This window comes from Suncus etruscus, chromosome 10 (assembly GCF_024139225.1).
Source record: "Suncus etruscus isolate mSunEtr1 chromosome 10, mSunEtr1.pri.cur, whole genome shotgun sequence".
Lineage (NCBI taxonomy): Eukaryota > Metazoa > Chordata > Mammalia > Eulipotyphla > Soricidae > Suncus > Suncus etruscus.
The window spans coordinates 100,182,325-100,201,356 of record NC_064857.1 but is presented as its reverse complement, the minus strand read 5'-3'; positions in this window follow the sequence as shown (position 1 = coordinate 100,201,356).

The following is a 19,032-nucleotide window of genomic DNA, read 5'->3' as shown; positions in this document are numbered from 1 at the left end:
TCTAATGTTTGTGCTTTCTAAAAATTAAAGATCCAGAAGACAGGAATGCAAATTCTGTATGTAGATCATCTTAATGTTGACTCTACCACAGCAAACAGTTTTAGAGCTCACTGAACAGTTACCTTCAGCTTCAAAACAAATTGGCGGAATTAGACGCTGTCTTCTGGCCACAGGCAGCAACAGGAAATGGATATTTTATGCTACTTGGGTCTCCAAAGAGAAAGAAGTGAAATATCAAAAGATTGATGATTAACTCGGCCTTAAGAGTTGAATATTACTCTTTCCAGAGTCATTTTCTTCTAGGCCACAACAATCAAGGATAAAAAATAACAGGCTTTTATGGTTGAGGGAAATGAGAATCGTATTTTTTAAATTTAAAAAAATTAGGAAGGGGACATATACCCAGTGGTACTCCGGGGTTACTCCTGGCTCTGTATTCAAAAATCACTCTGGGCATGCGGCATTTTTTTTTAAGAGGGGGAAAGAGAAAACATGTTTTCTAGCCTTTGAAAAATCATATTTAACTTGTTATTTGACTGGTTCAATTTCAAAAAATGCTTTGAAATTAGTGCCTGCTGTATAGTTGCAAAGACAGATAGATTCATTCCCTTTGTTTTTGTGTTTCTGAACCAACCTGCTATGGGTTCAGAATGTATCAGCAAAATAGTCCCAGAGTATTCCCTCCGAATTAGGGAGTCCAGACTTTTCCTGACTCCTGGAAAAATATTTGTGGTCTTATTCGCATCTCGGGCCCCATGAATCACAACAAATATTTGAACTCAACGTTTCTTTTGAAAAGTGAGACTTCAGAATAAGAAATACACTGCGCTGATGTGGTTACACACACACACACACACATTACATCTATAGATGGCTATATTTGTGTAATGTGATATTATATGAATGTAATTTTAAAGGAACTCACAATGGAAAAGCAAGATTGGGAATAGTAGTCCTTCTAGATTTGACTTGGAAATGCTGTGGACTGCATTTATGGCCTCAGATCCGTAAATGTACCGATCCCTTCTTGGAACACAGTGGAAACTTCTCTGAATGTCACTGCTCCTGTTATTGATGTCAATGACAGCGCCTTCTAATGCTAACCCCTGCGGAGCTTTTAGAATCCTGGTAGATTGTTAACATGTTTAGCTGGAGTTCATGAACTCTATTCTGTATAAATGCAAAACCCCAAGAACTTTTGATAGAGAATTTGCATTTAAACATCTTTCTTCATATTCCTTAAAATATTTTCATAATTTTGGTTTTGAGGTTAAGGATACATTTATAGAATCTTCTTGGATTTAACTATTATACTTTCCATTGCATGAGTATTCCATTTTCAAGGATCATATACTCAGAGAGATTTCAGAGAACTTTTGGGGGGCAGGCAATCTGCTTATAATGCCCCAGTCACTTAAAACAAACAGCAAATGTTTTCCTATATGCTAATGAAGTAATTTAGAAATATTTAGTTATTTACATAAAGAAAATGTAGGCAAGCAAATGCAGTGAAAATCAGCCATTTGGAAATGATTAGCACCTCTAGTCATTAAGGGCTGTATTTATTATCCACATAAAATTAAGGAAATATCTAAAGGAAGACTCATTACATTAGATTTACAGTTAAGATACCCTGGGCATGTGCCATAGTTGTAAATCAAGTGCTTCTTTTCCTAGAGTGTGTCTGAGTATAGAGTCTAGATCATTTCCTGGTGGCTTCTTCATCTTTTTGCTATTAGAAACAAATTCAGCTAACTCTCTAAGTGATGAGGAGGCATAAGTAAAGGGAAAGAGACAGAGACTGAAAGGGACAAATAATTGGAAGGAAAGAAAGAGACACCGTCAGAGAGTCTGGAGAAAGAAAAGCAAATTAAGTGTGAAGCAGACTTCTAAAAACTTCTTAAACAAATTCCCAACCAACTAAAAAGCATTTACCTGTAGATTAATTTATTCAACTGCCTTTAGCAAGCTACTAAATACAAAATCCTATGGAAAGGTTTTGTTTATGCCCCACTGTTTGAAAGAAACAAGGTCTCTTTCTTTGTGGGAAAAATAAACTGAATTGTCAAAGGAACAGTCCTCTGCCCCTCCTTCTTTCCCTTCCTCCCTCTTTTCTATTCATCACCTTAATTCCTCTTTTAAGCTGAAAGGGCATATTCTGATCTTATTCTGGCTAAGATTCATAGGGCAATACTACATAGGCCTGAGGAATTCTCTGGGAAAAGCAGCACTTTCCAGAAGGGTCTGGGGTTTGTTCTTCGTGTAGAAAATTAAGTCTCTGGGCATCCATTAGCATTTATTGAGCATTTAGTGAACAGTTGGAGACATGAAAGGAATAAAAGTGGATACCTCCCTTTCAGGAGCTCAATATCTTGGTCTCACTTATTTAGACAAAGAAACCATATAAGCCAATGCTTGCAGTGCATTTTGAAAAGTGCCCTCATAAAGGACAAATGATCCACAATATAGTATAAATAAATAATAAAAGTTATTAGGCAATGAGAGTATGCTTTACAGAAAAGCAAAATTTGAGCTTTTCTTCAAGAATTTGGCAGAGAGAGCCAGAGAGGATTTTAGAGTAGAATGTAAAGCACTTGTCTTGCATGCAACTGACCCAGCACCAAAATTGGACCCCCTAGTACTACTGGGATAATCCCTGAGCACAGAATTAGGGAAAAATCATGAGCACCACTGGATATGCTGTCTCTGAATACCTTTCTACCCCCAAAAAATGTATTTGGAGGAACTCATCTAGCAGGAAAAGCATTTCATCTAAAATACTTAAAAGTCAAATCTACTCACCGAAAAAAAAAATAACCATGACTAACCGTGTGGTTAGTGAGTAATAAGTAATTAAGTATCACGAAATTGTAGGCTTAAAATAAATAAGGCTGCAGGATGCAACAAGGGCAACTTTAAGAAATGAGGCTCGTAGGGGTCTCAAATTCAATTTACCTGGGGGCCGCAGGAGGCAAAGTCGGGGTGATCCTTGAGTGCAAAGTCAGTAGTAAGCCTTAAGCATTGGGGGGTGTGACCCAAACAACTAAAACAAAACAAAACAAAAAAAGATTCCTCTAGGGCAGGGCCACAAAATGTATGGAGGGCTGTTTGCTGCCCACGGGCCTTGAGTCTGCGACCCCCTAATCATTGTTTACAATACTGAAGATAGGTATTCATTGATCAATGAGTGTTAATTGATACATAAGTGTTCCTTAATAAATGAGTATACAAAAAAGATGTGGTATGGATATACAATGGGATACTATTCAGCTATGAAAGTTAAATATTGGAATTGTAGAAGTAGTACAATGGAAGGGGCCAGAGAGATAGCATGGAAGTAAGGCGCTTGCCTTTCATGCAGAAAAACGGTGGTTCAAATCCCGGCATCCCATATGGTCCCCTGAGCCTGCCAGGAACGATTTCTGAGCGTAAAGCCAGGAGTGACCCCTGAGCACTGCCGGATGTGACCCAAAAATCAAAAACCAAAAAAAAGAAAAAAAAAGAAAAAAAAATAGTACAATGGGCAAGGTGCTGACTTTGTATGCAGCCAACCTGGGTTTGATCACTGGCACCTCGGATGACTCCCTCAAACTCTGCCAGGAGAGATCTCTGAGCACAGATCCAGGAGATAAGCCTAGAACTACTCTGGGTATGGCCCTTACCCCAAAAATGTTGCGACTTGCTATTTATAGCAAAATGAAAGGACTATGTGAAGCATTGTAAATCAGAAGAAAAAGTCAGAATACTGAATAATTTTATCCAAATTAACAAGACAGACAAGGACAAACGAAAATGAAAAGCAAATTGAAGTGGGGCCAAGATAGCAGAGAAGTGAACTGTGTGAGATCACAACAGCTCTCCAAAACAGAAATGTCATTGACATAGAGAAATAATGATAGAATCTCACATGTGGCCTGCAGAGGAAGCCCAATGGATTGCTGAGTAAAGCAAGTACTTCTGGGAGAATATCCCATGTGGAGCAAAAAGCACTGAATACAGGGGGAGGGGGTGGTGGACTCAAAAAGGAGAGAGGAATATAGTGGAAGCAACAGAACATGGCTCTGGGGGGAAAAAGAAGCAGAGGGCTAAACATCTATTCTCTTTCTTTCTAAGTTTTATCCCTTGGGACTGGAGGGATAGGACAGGAATTAAGTTTCTTGCCTTGCATTGTTACAAACCGTAGTTTGATTCCTACCATCACCGATGGTCTCTGGAGTACTACTAGGAGTGAGCCCTGAGCATAGAGGTCAAAAATAGCTCCTGAGCACTGCAATTATGATCCAAACCCCACCCTACCTCCAAATAAAATAATATAAAAATTCACCCTCACAAAACCTGATTGGAAGGCTAGGCCTGGGCTAGGCAAGGTCTCAGGGCCAGCTGTTACAACAGGTGCACATTTGTGACCTCCCACCAGAAAAGCATCCTCGGCACATTCTAAACTGAAGACAGAGTATGGGAGGCAGACAGCTGCCTTCCTTAGTGAAACAGAAGCTTCCCTGCATGTGCCTGTCTCCTCCATCCACTTCCTACCCCTGTTCATTATATCTGATTGAAGGCAGGCTTTCCCCAAGAGTCAGAAGGGAGATTTCCACCATTAACACACCCTCCCATTGCCAAATGAAGAAAATCTAGTTCTATCTGAGCACTGTCCAGGTATAAGAAAAATTTGAACTTGTTGAAACTACATGTAAACAAAGCTATGGTGAGGAGGTTCTGGGAACTGTGAGTGCTGGAGGACAGAACTGTTCCATACAGCACATCCTCAGAGGTGTTCGAAGAAGCACAAACTCAACACCAAAGGCCCTGTGTGAAATTGGTGAATGTGAACCTTGACTCCCATCCAAGTCTGCACAAAGCAGAACCTCACACCTAGCCCTCACAGAGCACCCTACAACTAGAAAGGCATTAAATTTACCTGCATAAATGGACCATGACAAAAGCCCAGCAAATCCTTAGAGCTTTCTAATATCCTGGGTGAAGACTTCTAAGTGACAATGGTAATGAGGTTCATTGACCTGAGGAATGCAATAGAAGAAACCTCCAACAAAGAAAAGAAAGGATGAAGAGATGAAAATGGCAATCTGGAGCCACTGAACTAAGGAGCACAGTAAGTGAATTGAAAAACAGTATACAGTAGCTATTGGACATTATATATAAAGTGGCAGGCTACAAAGTGAATGCATAGAAATATGGTGTTTTGCTTTCTTTTGTTTCAGTGATACCAGGGGTTACTCCTGGCTCTACATTCAAGGATCATGCCTTGAATGGCTTGGGAAGCTGTATGAGATGCTGGAAATCTCAAACCTGGGTTGGTCTATGCAAGGCAAGCACCGTACCTGCTGTACTATCTATTGGCCCAAAATCTATTGTATTTTTATAGACAAACACAAAATAGAAGAGAAAGAAAAAATTAAAAATACTAGTTACAGTTGTATCCAAAACAATCAAGTATCTGGAATTAATTTAACAAAGAAGGTTATTACTTAATAAGTAAATGAGTAAGTAAATACATAAATTACTTTTAAAAAACTCAAAAAAAAATGGAGATACAAGGAAATGTACTTATCTCTTGTTCATGGGTTTAAATGATTAATATTTGGGCCCGGAGAGATAGCACAGCAGCGTTTGCTTTGCAAGCAGCTGATCAAGGACCAAAGGTGGTTGGTTTGAATCCCGGTGTCCCATATGGTCCCCTGTGCCTGCCAGGAGCTATTTCTGAGCAGACAGCCAGGAGTAACCCCTGAGCATTGCTGGGTGTGGCCCCCCCAAAATTAATATTTTCAAAACATCATCCTACCCTAAACACTATACAGATCCAATGAAATCACCATCAAAACTCCTATGGCATTATTCAGGGACATCTAACGAAAGCTATTAAAACTCCCAGAAGGGCCAAAATGATTCTGAGGAAAACGACGGTAAAAATCAAACGTTCTGACTTCAAGTTATACTACAAAGCTAAAGCAATCAAAGCTCTGTGTTACTGGAACAAAGATAAACTCTCAAACTAATGAAATGGAATTGAGATCTCAGAGATAAAATCTTACATGAATGATAATTTATGACCAAGGACCCAAATTCAGAAAAACATCTTCTTAACAAATTAATTTGGATCTCCTAATTTCTCACACCATACACCAAAATTTATTCAAAATAGATAAAATATCTCAGTATTAGAACTGAATCCATAAAAACAAAGCACTCTATGCTATTGACATTAGCTATATCTTCAATGATTTGTTACCATTTGCAAAGAAAGCATAGGCAGAATGTTGCATAAAATAATTAACGATGGTGCTGGATGGCGATGGATGGCGATGGATTCCTTTCTGCCACCCCAGGCCACATGGCTCTGCAACTCCATCCAGCCGGCCGGGTTCCAGGCTCAGGTGAAATCACTCACTCACACGCAGGCTTCAGGAAGAATCATCTTTATTCATGCCCTAGCCACCACAGGTGTGTGGCCTATGTCAACCTTTCAAGCACAGCATTATTTTGCTAGCCCTGCATCTTATCTCCTGTTAGCCATCTTCCCTTTGGGCTCCATGCGGCCCAAAGATCCAAAAGCCGGCCAAGAGACAAAAGGGCCGAATCCCTTTCGTCCCAGGCTTATCTAACTTTATTCCGACCCCTCCCAGGAATGGGAGGTCTTGCAGGTAGGGTCACACCTATTATCCGGTTCCTTAGACCCCTCCCAGAAATGGGTGGGTCTTGGGGTACACCACAGCAGAACAAACACATGGAACTATGATAAACTAAAAAATATTTACACTACAAAAGAAAAATGGCTAATGTAATGGGGTTAGATGCTTTTTTTGTGTTAAGTTCTGTCAGTATCTTGTATATCTTAGATGTTAGCCCCTTATTTGATGGGTATTGGGCATTTTACCCATTCTGTGGGTGGTCTTTGTATCCTAGTCACTGTTTCTTTGAGGTAAAAGCTTCTCAGTTTAATGTGGTTCCATTTGTTTATCTCTGCTTCCACTTGTTTGGACAGTGGTGTTTCCTCCTTGAAGATGCCTTTAGTCTTAATATCAAGGAGTATTCTTCTATATCCTTATGGTTACAGGTCTGATATTAAGATCTTTAATCTATTTGGATTTGACCTTTGTGCATGATGTTAGATAGAAGTCTGAGTCCACTGTTTTTTTTGGGGGGGGGGGTCAGATCTGGCTGTGCCCAGGGGTTCCTCCTGGTTCAAATCTCAGAAATCGCTCCTGGCAGGCTCAGGGGGACCATTGGGATGCCAGAATTGGAACCACCATCCTTCTGCATGCAAAGTAAACGCCCTACCTCCATGCTATCTCTCTGGCCCCTGAGACCATTTTTTTGCAAAGGGCTGACCAGTTGTGCCTACACCACTTGTTGAAGAGGCTTTTCTTGCTCCATTTTGCATTTTCCCTTTATCAAGGATTAACTGATTTTATGTCTGGGAAATATTCTCTAAATACTCAAGTCTATTCCATTGATCTGAAGTTCTGTCTTTATTCTAATACCATGCTGTTTTAATGATTATTGCTTTGTAATACAACTTAAAGTTGGGAAAAGTGATGTCTCCCTTCTTCTTTTTCCTAAAAGTTGCTCTAGCTATTTGTGGACATTTGTTGTTTATTGTTTCAAATGAATTTCAGGAGTGTTTGATCCACTTCTTTGAATAATGTCATCGGTATCCTTAGAAGGATTGCATTAAATATGTACAATGCTTTGAGGAGTATTGCCATTTTAATGATGTTAATCCTCCCAATTCTTGAACAAAAAAATAGGGAGAAGTAAAGATACTTCCTTCAAAAAAGAAATACAGATGGCTAAAAGGCATATGAAAAAATGCTCCACATCACTAGTCATCAGGGAGATGCAAATCAAAACAACAATGATGTAAATACCATTTCATGCCACAGAGACTGGTACCCATCACAAAGAATAATAGCAATCAGTGCTGGAGGGGATGTGAGGCAAAAGGAACTCTCATTCACTGCTGGTGTAAATACAGTCTAGTCCACCATTTTTAGAAAACAATATGGAGATTCCTCAAAAAACTGGAAATTGAGCTCCCATATGATCCAGCTAGAATATTCCTAGGGATATACCCTAGGAACACAAAAACAATACAAAAACACTCTCTGCACTTTTAAGTTTATTTCAGTACTATTTACAATAGCCAGAATCTGGAAACAACCCAGATGCCTGACAACAGATGAGTAGCTAAAGAAACTGTGGTACATGTACACAATGGAATACACACTTGGTATCAGGAAAAATGAAGTCATGAAATTTTCCTATACATGGACATGGACACTATTATGCTGAGTGAAATGAGTCAGAGAGAGAGAGATAGATACAGAATAGTCTCACTCATCTATGATATTAAAAAAAAAGATAGTATGGTAATAATACCCAGAGATAATAGATATGAGGTTTGAAAGGACTAGCCCATGATATAAAGCTTCCACAAAGATTGGTGAGTGTAATTAGAGAAATAACTACACCAACAACTATCATGATAAGGGCAGTGAGTGAGAAAAATAAAATGCCTGTCTCAAAGACAGGTTGCTCTGGTAAAGGGTGTGTACTATTTTATGACTAAAACCCAACAACAAACATGTTTGTAATCATGGTGCTTAAATAAATATATTAATTTTAAAAATAAAATAAATATTTATTTTTTCCTATTACTATAAAATGAGAGAGAAATATTTGCACATCATGCATTTGACAAAGTCCAGTTTAGATAAAGCACTCGGGGAAACTCAACAACAAAAATAAACACCTGGGATATTGGCCCCTTTACAAAACTCCAAGATCAAAATAGCCCCTGGGTAAAAACAGTTTAGGTCTTTTGAATATAACAGGGCAGCAAACATCTACACAGGAGAGAATAGAATAGTTAATGGGGCAGCAAATGTGTGCCTAAGAAAGAGTAAACTAAAAGTTTAGGGTCTTTAGATGTAGAGAGAAATAGAGGCAAAAATAGAATAGGAAAGTGTCACAATTTTACATTAGCAGAGCATTGGTAAATGAAATATCCAGCCTCTTCATGTACCCATTGAATTTGGATGTGATTAGTGACTAGCCTTAATGTCTTGTCATCTTAAACAATGGCATACATTTTGGGCACCAGGATGGGGAGCTATATTGTATTAATAAATGCCCAGCCTATGAACTCACTCAGGCTTCCAGGGTGACCCCAAATTTGGACTGCCCTTATGTATTTGGCTCATTCTCTGCAATTGGCCCTCACTGGATGGAGGTTACAGGTGCTAATTTGATTGGCTTTATTGTGGTAAATTGCCAGGAACTCAGGCATTAAAAAAAAATAAAAAGGGGCTGGAGCAAAATAGTACAATAGACAGGGTGTTTGCCCTCCATAAGGACAACCGAGGTTTAATATTCAACATCCCATATGGTCCCCTGTCCCCACCAGGAGTGATTCCTTAGTGCAGAGCCAGGAATAACCCCTGAGAACTGCTGGATATAACCCAAAGTCCATAAAAAAAAAAAAAGAAAAGAAAAGAAAAGAAAAAGTATCTTATCAGCTTAGGGGGAAGCAAATCAAAACGATGAGGAGATACTTACATCAGTAAAAATGGCCTTTATCAGGAAGTCTGAAACAACCAATATCAGTAGGGATATGGTGAAGAATGAACCTTTATCCACTGTTGATAGGAAGGTTATCTCGTCTAGTCTCTATGGAAAACAGTATAGAGACTTCTAAAAAGTTTAAAATGGAGCTTCCATATAATCCCACTCTTAGGTTTCTATCCAAAGACTGAAAAAAAGAAAAGAGAAGCCGGAAAGATAGCATGGAGGTAAGGTGTTTGCCTTCCATGCAGAAGGTCATCAGTTCTAAACCCGGCGTCCCATATGGTCCCCCTGTGCTTGCCAGGAGCAATTTCTGAGCATGGAGCCAGGAGTAATCCCTGAGCACTGCCGGGTGAGACCCAAAAAAACGAAAAAAAAAAAAAAAAAAGAAAAAAAGATAAGAATTCCTAAAGATATATGCACATTTATATTCACTGTAGTGTTATTTACAAAATACAGGTCATGAAATCCAAATACTGAACAAGAAATGAATGAATAAAGAAATTGTGGTGTATTTACACAAAACATACTAGTCCACCATAAGAAATGATGAAATCTTACAGTTCACTATAACTATGATGGAATTGTAGAGTGGGTGTCATGCTAAGTCAAGTGAATTAAAAGAAGGTCAATTGACCTCATTTCAAATGACCTCATTCATATGTAATATATAAAGAATCAAGGCAAGTACAGCAGAAGCAATAACACAGTGGGTAGTGAGTTTGCCTTGCATGTGACAGACCGACCCAGGCCCAATACCCAGTCTGCCAGGAGTAACTTCTGAGCACAGAGCCAGGAGTAGTCCCTGAGTGCTGCCAGGTGTGGTCCCAAAACAAAACAAAACAAATCAAGGCAAGGGAATAACTTCTGAGCACAGAGCCAGGAGTAGTCCCTGAGTGCTGCCAGGTGTGGTCCCAAAACAAAACAAAACAAATCAAGGCAAGGGAATAAACCATGGTCAAGGATAATAGAACAACAACATGAGGTCATTAAATTGGGGCAGAAATCAAGGTGAGGAAAATGAGAACAGGTAAGAACATAGAGGAATATTCATCACTGTGAAGAAATATTGCGTGTGGTACAATAATAGTGTAAGGACAAAACATTAATACTAGTATAAAACACAATATGAGGTACAATAAAGTAGATGTTGACAGAAAAACTGAGATTATGGAGAGGGCGGAGGTGGGGTGAGAAGGGGAACAGGATGGAGGGGACCTATGGGATGGTGGTGGGTATTCATTGTTTTTGAAGGGAATAGCTGTGCATTTGGGAGCAGATAGTATGAATGAGCAAAAGGTAAAGATAAAAATTGCTCACATAGGGCATTTGCCTTGCACACGGCCAATCCAGGATGGACCTTCGTTTGATCCCTGACATCCCATATGATCCTCCGAGCCAGGAGCAATTTCTGAGCACATAGCCAAGAATAAACCCTTGAACGTCACAGGGTGTAGCCTTAGAAGCAAAAAATAAAATAAAATGCTCACATAGAGCTTCTGGAATGAGGAGAGTTCTTGGCATAACCAGAGAGGCTGCATTGCATATGTTATTGTAATTTGTATTCAATTGTAGTTAGTTTACCATTATACCATAGTGTCCTCGATTTTAGATTGCTTTTAGGAAAAGAAACTGGATGCTCAAGACCCACAAGACAAAATTTCATAGTACAGACTCACCTCACAGTGCTCATTACCATATCATTTAGTTTTCTAGACTTGAAAACCATGGTTGTTTTCAAGAATGTTCTATACACAATCTAACCCATGAAGCCTTTCTTTAGTAAAATTTACCCTCACCAATCATAATTTGCCTAGAAATGGAAAAACCTTTACGTCTGACTTGCCAGCTTTATATTTTTTAAGCGTTCTATCCCATTACATCTGGGTCAGCTTTTCAACTGTAACCCATGGATTGATCGTCAGTAGCTGTCTATGTGTGTGTGCAGGAGTGTATGTGTTGGCCACCTCAATGTCTGTCTAATGTTTGTCTGTAATATACATAATGTTTGTCTATGTTGTATACTGTCCTTCCCCCTGTTATAATAACCCCACCTCCCCCTTCTCTTACTATCTTACAAATTCTTTTCTAGCCCTTCACTCTCTCAGCTTCAATCTGTTATTCCCCTTCTCCCATTTAACCCATTTTACCCTCAGTTCTTAACTCCTTAGGAAGAGAACATTACTCCCACCCCAGCCAGCTGCCAACCAGCTGCCAAAGTGAAAAGATTCTCAGCCCAAGAAGAAGCTGCCACTGCCATTGCTTCTGATTTGCTCTCAGCGTCCACTTTTCCCCATCTCCCTTCACTGTAGGCTGTTACTCGTTACCAGATTTGATTTTTGAGAAGCCCCCAGCTCAAGGACATTTCCTGATATGTGACTGCTAGGAGCCACTTATTGGACATTTCCTGATATGTGACTGCTAGGTGCCATTTATTAGACTCCACAAATCCAAATCACAGGCTGATGCTGTGTTCCAAATTTTATTCACTCCCCCACCCCCAGAATATTTGAAAAGACTTAAGGGAAATGTATATCTCCTTTGAATATTTCCTTAGATGTATTTCCCTAAAAGGTGTAACTATTACTGTCTATCTTCTTTTTTTTTTTTTTTTTACTGTCTATCTTCTTATATAGTGGCAATTTCCCCCATTTTTGGTGATCTATTTAGTAGGAAATTCTAGTATTAGTTTTCATAGTGTTCAGAGTTAGAACCAACTAATTTGGGGCTCAGATAAAGACTTGGTCAGTTTCTAGCATTCAGAGTTAGAACCAGGTTCTTATTTTTACGCCCATATGCACCAATAGTACCATGTGGCATTTCATCTTTTTTGCATAGGCACATTAAAATGGAAAAATCTTATTTGTGAAAACAAGTTCTTATCTAATAGAGATAGGATCACATACATTTTATATTGCAGTGGGGCCTTACACTCTGAATACTTGACTATTCACCCCTGAACCTTGGGTCCCATCTATGGAAACAGCATGGTTTTCTACACCAGCACCAGGAATAGGACTTCTCCCAGGGAAGGCCCTACTGCTGCCCTGGAATCGACTTACTCCAGAGTGTGGTCATATGACACCCTATATGACACCTATCATATGACATGGTAACAGCAATAACTTGCTTTCAGGGTAGGGTCCTCTGCATTGCCACCTAATGGTGAAATGAAACCAGAAGATGCTCTAACTTTGACATAGGATCGGTACAGAAACCACAGAAATCTGACAGCAGCATCTGTGATTGTGAAGAGCTTTTACTGAGCCCACAGAGAAAGACTTTGGGATTAAACAATTTAGCATGACTGGAGCCTGTAGTTGGTCTTCTGCCAGGATACTTCATGAATAAGGTCTCTCTATTTTTAGGCTCAAGGTTTTTCCTTTCTATCTTCTCCATATTTTGCTGTGCCTATGCAAACAACAACAGCAACTGCCACACATACACCTTCTTTATTGTATTTTTTTTACCTCTTTATCTTTAAAAAAGATCTTACTAATAGCTTAGTAATAAACTTAACAGCTTTCTGCTATTGTATTAATGACTTTATTGGAGATACAATAATTTTCACAAATATACTTGCTACTGAACTTTTTCTTTTTTCTTTTTCTTCTCTCCCATTTTATTTTTTAGTTTATTTATTCATTTTTTGATTTTTGGGTCACACCCAGTGGTGATCAGGGGTTATTCCTGGCTCTACGCTCAGAAATCACTCCTGGCATGATGCTGGGGGGACCATATGGGATGCTGGGATTTGAACCACCATCCTTCTGCATGCAAGGCAAATGCCTTACCTCCATGCTATCTCTCCGGCCCCTCTTTTCTGTTTCTATTTTTCAATAACTTTGCTTTCTTTTATCTTGAAACAAATGTATTATGATCAGTTATGTCAACTATCTGATGCATTTTCTTTAAATAAAAAAAATTAAAAAGAAAAGAAATGAACTCAGAAGGAAAGAAAAGGGACAAGAAGATTAGAGTAGTATGTTTTGTCTTCCAATGGAGCTTCATTTTTAGCTGTGGAAATTTCCCATTTCATTGCTCCCACTCTTCTTCTGCCTTGTATCTTCCCTGATTGATTCAGCTGGAATTTACCTTTACTTCCACCTCTTCAGGCCTGTGCAAGCTGCCTCAGAGGGGGCCCACATGTTTGACAGAGAATTCCCCCAGAAAGAGGCCAATGGTGCAACTTACTACAGGAATCCACAGTACTGCTGTTTGCACAGCTGTATTTGTTGCTCTTAATGGCAGAGAAGGGAGGCCCAAAAGACACTCGGTTTTGGAAAACTTTTCATGGTCTAGCTAGAAGAAATGAAACGAAAGGCCAGAGGTTTCCCATTGCTTTTGCTGGAGGCCAAGCTTCTTTTCTTGCTGAATATTCTCTTGTCTATGAGGAAACATTCTGGCAACTACTGTGGAAATGTTAACCATTTTATTTTGAGATTTTCCTGAAGGAAGTTTCTTCCTCTAGAATTAATTTTTCTCAATTTCTCAAAGAATAGTCCTTTCTAACTGGGTGTTGTGACTTTTCCTTGAACAAATCTGGGTTGTTGTATTTAGCAACAACATGGGTGGGGGGCAAGGCTGCATCATCTTCCTGCTTCTGCCTTCCCTCTCAACTCTGGATCTGTTTTTTCCATTTAAAGCTGTTTGTGGAAATCCTGTCCTGTAGGAAAACATTGTGAGACAGTAAGTACACTTTAGGCCAAATTCACCCTCAGATAATGAAGTTAGTAGTAGATGTGCAAGCAGTAATTTGTCCCATGAGAGTAATAAATCTGCTGTTTGTATGTCATAAACATAAAAGGCTAAATGTATGACAAAGTCTTGCTTGAAATAACTTAAACAGATTTTCCTGTACATCCACAGCTAATTTAGTGACTATTCACAGACTAGCTTTAGTTACCAGGTAATTATTATGCAGTAGGTTGAAAGGACTGAAATAGGTAAGAGAAACTTATTTGTAGTTTGCTACATGTAAGGTTTAAGCTTTAACCCCTTTCTCTACAATCTTTAGGCTTTATTGTTGTTTTGGTTTGGGGGCCACATATGGTGAAGCCCTGGCTCTACACTCAGGGGTCGCTCCTGGCAGGGTTCAGGGGACCATATGTGATGATGAGGACTGAAGAGCGTTGGACATATATAAAGCAAGCACCCTACCTAATGTACTATTGCTTTGGCCCTTTGTACATCTAGCAGTGCTGAGGTAGGGCTGATGTACACCCCAGTTATAAGTTTGTGAATTATTCTTGGGGTTCTCAGGAAATTACATGGTGCCAGTGATGGATCCAAGCCTCCTGCATGCAAAACATGCATTGAACACAATGGGCTATAACTCTGGCCTTAACTGTGGTAATATTTTCCCTTAGGTGGGCAAGCTGAGTGATTAATAATGCAAATATTAAATAATTGAGAAAACAGGTGTTACTGTTATTTATAATTATAAAATAGTTGGTGTTCTAGTAAAATGTTACTGAAAAGGTTCTTTTCAAATAGCCTGATCTGGTGTCATGTCCAAACAACATGGATCCCAAATAAGATTCTGAGAAATATCAAACTACATTAAAATTATATTTGGACTGAAGCTTATTCTCCAATCTAAGGGAATTACAATTTTGATCAAACTGATGTTGAAAAATATTACTTTTTCTTCCTAGCTATGGTGTATCTAGAAATGGTTTGTGACAGAAAGTCTTTTTATAGCTTTGCTTTCAACATACATTTAGGTTTTAACGATATATTCTCCACCAGTAAAAATGTGATTATAGTACACAGAAAATCAACACATTTTAAGCTTTCTGAGTATATTTAAACAGTCAACAGAGTTCTGTCTGACATACAACATTACTCTGCTTCCCCCTTTAATGGCTAAGTTGTTTTCTAAAGACAATCTAATGACATAGAGTCTTAAATCCTGGGTCTCGAACTAAGAATGACCTGAGTAGCTAGGGACGCTTTGGCCATCTGTCACTGAGGGCCATATTAATCTGGAGATGGTGGGAGAGGGCAATGTGTGCTGAGAGCACGCCAATTGTTAAGGCAATGATAACCATCACTGATACCTGTGTAGTGGACTTGGCTTCTTATTGTATCCTTTCCAGCTGCAGGACCCTCGGGCAGAAACTAACCTGGTTTTAAAAGTAGGTCAAAAGGGTACATACGTCCTCGTACATTGTAGGACACATGTTTAAGTAAAGTTCAAAAATGAGCCTTTTAAGTTTTTAAAAACTTCCCAGAAAACAAACAGGAAGTGAGACCTCTCACTTGGAGCTCATCCATTCATTCATGGTTACTGTTTTGCCTTATTGCTTTACTTAGCTAACTTTATTTATTTGTTTATTACCAGTAAAGTTTCATATATCATGACAATTCAGCCCTAACTACTTTAGCAAGTACATCTAGAAATTAGAAGCAATACCATGATCACACCTAATTCATAACTATTATCTGACAAATTATTCATATTCAGGTTTCTTTCTTTGTTCCCCGATGCCTACAGCATTAAAAAATTAGAATCTATTTCTGGGTAATATATCATATTGATTTTTATGACTCTTAATGCTAAAGATGCCCTTTTTAATGGTAGGAAAGAAAGCATTGCAAAAGTGAAGAGAGAAATACTGATCTTAGAGTCTGAGATGAAATAGACTATTGAAGTTTATTCACACACTTCTCCCTAAAGTATAACGTTGAAAGCTGTTTGATGATTTTCTCAGCAAATTTAAATGTTGGAGCAAAGCCTTTGCGCCTAGGTTTTTAGGAGAAAATGGTTTTCCTTGTTGGAACAAGTTCATTTCCAATTTGGGCATTGTGATAAGATAAATTTGTAAATGGCTGCTTTTGGCCTAAAAATGTTATTTTGGACCAAACTTGCACATATTTAAAGTACCTCTATAATGTTTTGATATATCAGTTACAAAATCATCATCATTAACTAATGTTTGTTACCCTCCAAATGTAACACATTTTTGTAGAGAACACTCCATGTACACTCAGCAAGTTTCAAGTGCATCATACATTATTAATAACTATAGTTCCTGTGCTGCACATAAGATCTCCTAAACTTATTCTTCTTATAACTGGTGTTGGCACTTATGTTACTAAGCAGTTTAGAAAAATTGAATAGCCACATTGGCGCACTGAATATTGTGAAAAGTCAGAGTTGTAACTGACAGATCATCTCAAAAGCATCCTTATGATCTAAGTTAATACATAATGAGTTTAGATAGTGTGGGTTGTTGTTGCATAGAGCAGCAGTGGACTCATTCTGAGTCCGTTCCAAGCAAAACATTCAGGCTAGTAACAGGCATGTAAATTCTGTGTGCTTGTGTATGCAAGCACTATTCTCAGGGGGAGTAAATGAACTATAGAAGAAGAAACAAATTATATGACTTGCCATTTTTTTGTACTTGAACTATGAATTATTAAATTTTTTTAATATCTTCTAATTTTAAACTGAAATCAAAGCAATTCAAAATGAGCGTTTTGGGTTCTTTCTCTTTGTTTTTTTTTTTTCTCTATCAGTCAGTTCTGACTGTACAATGAAGTGAGTCATATAAATATTTTTGTTTGCTGTTGTCCTAGACTTCCTCAGGCAGCTTGTTATAACTCTGATCTTTGCCCTCCCACTGAAGCCAATCTGATGCACATTTAACCCCAGGACTGCAGCTGCCTTTAGAATTTGACTATGTATAAGTGCTGAAGTCTGGAGTATGACATTTAGATATTTGGGTGGTGTATTTGCATATGCATACATAAATTCACACACATACTATATATGTGTGCTACATGTCTTTTATGTCTATATGTACGCACACATATCACACATTTTGAATTCCTGACATGAGTAGAATTAGTTGAACATGTGTATTAGTTTAGGGAGAAAATGCTGAAATGTTTCTTTTTTACCTAAGACATCAATAAGAGACTTTGTGGCATTAAAAATTAAGTCATTTTTCTTTCTGTTCAGTAAGATATTTAGAACCTTCTATATTTATATTTCTTATGTTAGTTTGATATGTTTCAGATAAAAATATTTTCTTAAACTAGATATTCTCCTTCATTTCACTTGATATTGAAAGTTTTAGTTTTTTTTATTTGGGGGGGTGGGGGACATTCCCAGTGGTACTCAGAGCTTATTCCTGGCTCTGCACTCAGGGATTATAATTGGAGGCCTCAGGAGTGCTGGGGATCAAACCTGGGTAGACTGTACTATCTATCACTTCAGCCTCTGAAATTTATAAATCTCTTTAATAACCATCACTTTGTATATATGTTAGTGCACACCAAATGTGGATTAATTAACATGTATTAACTTAGTATATGTTAATGAATCAGTGAATGAGTTAATCAGATCCTTAGCAGGGAGACATTAGTATTGAGTATTATTATTCCCATTCACACATGAGAAAACTGAGAACTATTGTGTTAAGTCTTCTGCTGAGTTATACATCTAATAAATGTCACCACCAAGACTCAACTTAAGTTTTGGATTCCAAAATCTCCTACCCCTACTGACTAAAGAAGGCATTTGTAAAATCTCAACTACTGAGGGGGGAGATCATGCTACTAATATTTATTCTATATGTATTTCCCCTTCATTTGGTCAATTTGAGACAAAATTTATTCCTAATTGTGAAAAATCTATGTTCTAAGACAGTGGTCCTCAAACTATTGTATTTGGGCCACATATTGTATTTGTATCTGTTTTGTTTCTTCATTGCAAAATAAGATATATGCAGTGTGAATAAGAATTCGTTTATGTTTTGTTTTTACTATAGTCAGACCCTCCAATGGTCTGAGGGACAGTGAACTGGACCCCTGTTTAAAAAGTTTGAGGACCCCTGTTAAGAAATAGAATAAGGATAGAACATGGTTATTGATAACTCCAATGCCTGTAATGTAATACATTCAATATGTGTTTAGTTTAGTGTACACACTATCTTTTTAGCTAACATCCATCTCCTATACTTCACTGAAATTACCAGTGAAACTATGACTAATAAAATTGGTTTAGAACCAATATTCAATAAAAGCAAAGTTAATTACCAGTTTGTAAGAGAATAAGAATACAGTTAGATCAATATGCAAATTATGACCTTCAATGGTCTTTTCTGTCTTTTTTAAGCTCCTACTCTTGCAAATCTTAATATACTACTCTGAACTTCATTTTATGAAGCCACAGACATAGATTATTAGATTTTTAAATTGTTTTTGCATCAACTATATGTTTGTGCATATTTAGATATCTATTTCTGAGTTTTGTAGATCCCACTTCTAGGACTAGCAAGATCACTGAAATAGAAACCGCATTTAGCTTCAAGTTAATGAAAGAATGGACCAGTTAAAACACGTAAGTTCACATTGTAGTTGATACTGTGGGTTTTACTAAGTTAAATATGACATTTCTGGTCCTTAAAGAATTTGTGTTCTAGTGGAAAAGATAGTCAC